This window comes from Etheostoma spectabile, chromosome 16, assembly GCF_008692095.1.
Source record: "Etheostoma spectabile isolate EspeVRDwgs_2016 chromosome 16, UIUC_Espe_1.0, whole genome shotgun sequence".
In the NCBI taxonomy this organism is placed as follows: Eukaryota; Metazoa; Chordata; class Actinopteri; order Perciformes; family Percidae; genus Etheostoma; species Etheostoma spectabile.
This window is the reverse complement of record NC_045748.1, coordinates 21,897,257-21,901,223: the sequence shown is the minus strand read 5'-3', so window position 1 is coordinate 21,901,223 and position 3,967 is coordinate 21,897,257. Positions and strand designations below refer to the sequence as shown.

The 3,967-nt window shown below is 39.4% G+C and overlaps 1 long non-coding RNA gene across 1 annotated transcript in view; it reads right to left on the bottom strand.

The window, feature by feature from the left end:
- Positions 1-1,318: 1,318 nt before the first annotated feature.
- Positions 1,319-3,967, bottom strand: part of LOC116704179 (uncharacterized) — a 16,328-nt gene continuing 13,679 nt past the window's right edge. The window contains exon 3 of the long non-coding RNA XR_004335608.1: positions 1,319-1,331. This is a non-coding gene — a long non-coding RNA (uncharacterized LOC116704179). The remainder of the gene's footprint in view (positions 1,332-3,967) is intronic.

Here is a 3,967-nt window from a genome sequence, read left to right as displayed (position 1 = left end):
ACGTATTCTGCAGTACCCACCTGATCCAAAACCCACCTGGCTAATCATATGCCTGTTGGGGAATCTGAAAGTAAATTAGGATTACTTCAGACTGATCAGTTCTTCCGTCTTTCAAACAATTATTAAACTTTGTTGAGTTGACTCATCGAAATAGCATTTTTTTGTTTGTCAATCATTGTGTATTTAAACACAATTTCATGAGGTACAAGCCGCAGGAAATGGGGGAACCCCAAATAAGATGCTAAAAGCTTTTCGGAGGGGGCCAGAGAAGAATAAACATACAACAAATATACCAACCAAAAACTCAATTTACCATCGACACAATGAAGACATTTACAGAAGAAGAAAAAAAAAGATAATATATGTTTATAGGGAAAGGGAAGTTTGAGGTCCTCTGCTGGAGCTGCTGCCCCTGTGACTCGATACCGGACATACGTATATATATATATATATATATATATACACACATACATCATCATGTAAAAGACCACAAGATGCCTCACATTGTATGGGGCAATTGAAAGGCACGTCAGTCACCGTAAATACCCTCTTAACAAACATAATTAAGGCTGCAAAGGATTGGCATGAGACACCTAAGTGGACTTTCTTTTCTACTTGTGTGTTTCTATTACATAGTTGTGTTCAGATGAATTGCTGAATCACACTGAAAAGACGCTGACATCTAAAGTAACAATAGATTTGCAGGGTAAAACTATACTATGAGGAGTTTCTACCACTCATTCTAATGCTGTATGGGAACCCTGTAAGGGATATAGACTCTTTATGTTAAACCTGGCGATGGTACTGAGCAGCAGCAGAAACCGCAGCAAGAGAACCTGCTCTTTAGTTGGTTTCAAAATCTAATTTTATTGTAACATCTCAGTTTTAGCTGAGGCAGTGGTTAGAGGTCAAAAGGTTAGACTTTGTTCTGCTGAGTTGTTCATTGTTGTTTGCGACAGAAGTGAGATCACATTGTACAAAGCAGCAACTAAATGAGTTGCTTTACAAAATTGCAAATACTATTGCATGCACACACACACACACACACACACACAAACACAGACAAACACATGTTAATGTACATTTTTATTTAGCCTGTAAAACACTTTGTGACTGGTTGTGATTAGTGCTTTACAAATTGACTTTAATTACTTACTTATAGTAAGCACAATGTCCAATTAGGTCATTAAAACAGCAAACTGGACTTGCTGTTTGTCTCAGAGGTTCTTCATGCTGGCAGTCTGCTAGGAATGGAGTGTAACACCCCTGGTCTGTCAGCCTCATAACCAGTGGTGGAAGACGTATTCAGATCCTTTACTTCAGTAAAGGTACTAATACCACTCTGTAAAAATACTCCTGCATTGAAAACATTACTATAAAAGTATGTAGGTATCACCAAGAAAATGTTTTTTTATAAACTACGTGTGTTTTGTGTGCAGGTGCGAGGCCCTGCTCATTGACATGTATACACATGACTCACTGTAACACCCACATGGCTATTTTAGTTCCAGATTTACGGGGGTTGCAAAAGCCTGCATTGCACCCTGTTTAAAATTTCTCAATTTAAATTTTGTAAATAAAGGCCAAGTGTAATGCGGTATGTTTAGGCACACAAATTGCGTGGGCGTTTCCATGCTCAGCTTCTATTTTGGTTTGTGTACACTACGTATGTGGAGCAGCGACCAGTAGGACTGGGTAAAGGTGAATGTACAGTAGAACAGCAGGTTTTGTGTAGAGCCCGACCGATAAAGGATTTTTAAGGCCGATACAATACAAATATTTGGTTATTTAAAAATCTGATATTCCGATATGTCGGCCGATACATATTTATAAAACAAAATCCAACAAAACATAAATAGATTTCCCTAACATTAGTTATTTGTAGTTATTTATGAGTTAATAATAGGATAATAATTTGTTTAATTGTCAGAACAGAAAAAAGGAACATCAACATTTGTTAAAGTTCTGATAAATAAAATGTATAAAAATACAAACTTAATATATGAAACTTAAGGTCCTTTGAACAAAAACACAATAACAAAAAAATAATCTGTGTTGCCAACAGGGACGTTGTAGAGTGTCCTCTGGTGGACAGGGGACATGCAAGCCATCACTGACAGGGACGTTGTAGAGCGTCCTCTAGTGACAAGACTATGCAACCCCATCATAAACAGGGAAGTTGTAGGCGTCTCTGGTGCACAGAATATGCAACGCATCACTCACCGGGACGTTGTAGAGCGTCCTTTGGTGGACCGACTATGCAACGCCATCACTAACAGGACGTTGAGAGCGTCCTCTGGTGGACCGACTATGCAAAGCCATCACTAACAGGGACGTTGTAGGGCGTCCTCTGGTGACAGACTATGCAACGCCATCAATAACAGAGATGTTGAGAGCGTCCTCTAGTGGACAGACTATACAACACCATCCTAACGGGACGTTGTAGAGCGTCCTCTGGTGGACAGACTATGCAACGCATCACATACAGCGACGTTGTAGGGCGTCCTTGGGGGACAGACTATACAACAACCATCACTAACAGGGACGTTGTAGAGCGTTCCTCTGGTGGACAGACTAGCAACGCCATCACTAACAGCGACGTTGTAGGCGTCCTCTGGTGGACAGACTAGCAACACCCATCAATAACAGGGCGTTGTAGAGCGCTCTCTGTTGGGACAGACTATGCAACGCCAACACTCATAACATGGTTGACCATCGGTTAACCGTTTATTTTTTATAAGATACCGATAGTTCGATATGCCTGATATCAGCCGATAAAATATTGGTCGGGCTCAAGTTTTGTGATCATTATTTTTTATTAGATACTCATATATATATGTCAGTGGTCTTATAGCTCTGAAACAGCTGTGCCAATTAGTGATGGCCAAATGAAGCTTCGTGAACCAGTGTCTTTATTTTCCGAGTCCACTAGAGGGCGCTCTTGGTTTTAAGAGAAAGGCCTAAGGCCTGAAGTTGCAATTCAGTGTATTTGCAACCCATTGTTGAGAGAGCGCCATCTAGTGGACTCAGAAAATAAAGACACTGGTTCACGAAGCTTCATTTGGCCATCACTGGTGCCAATCACAGTAAAACGTGATGAAGAAAGCTCAGCCAATAGAAAGCTTTTCCTCAGGGAATGTCTGGATGGTTTAGAGGTAGTTACTCTAATAACGATAGAAATAAAAAAATTAAATACTTGATTTGGTGAGACCATTTATATGATTCAGACCACTCTAATATCTAATGACTCTAATGTACTGTATATTGCCTCGTAAATGGGCACATAGTTTAGTACTAAATGTTACACAACAGCGTTTCTACTGCAGTCTGTTTTAAGGACAGACTATAATTTTGTCAAAAAGAAAGTTCCACAAGAGGCTATGATAAGCCCTGTTAACCGAAAAGCACAATATTGGGTTGCAAGTACCAATCGGATGTGTGTAGACCAGGGGTCTTTGATGTACTTTAAGCCAAAGACCACCTAACTGAGAGAGATGGATCAGGGACCCCCTACATTACAGTTTAACATTAAGTTGCATATTGAACTGGGCCTTCATTAACATGTAGGGCGGCCTAAAGCAGTTATACATGCCTTTTTAGTGCAAAGAATAAGCTATTAAAAAAAATCTTGGTTTTATGAATCATGTTTCATACTAATCATACACGTGGCACAGTGAATCTTGAGGATAAACTTTATCTGTGGACCTTAGACACTGCCTTACCGTTAGGCCAGTCCACCTGTCGTCAAGGTTGTTGTTTTTTTCACCAATTGGCCAATTTAATTTAGCAAATAATGTTTTGGATTCATGTTAAGACACGTTATTGTTTGATTTTTTTTTTTTTTTTTCATTAATTTGGTGCCAACTATTCTGGTGCAAGATGTGAAGAAATAGTCCTAAATGTAACTTAGTTAAATGTAGTGTTGCACAAATCTTTTAAGGGCATGATTTAACCCTTGTGTTGTCTT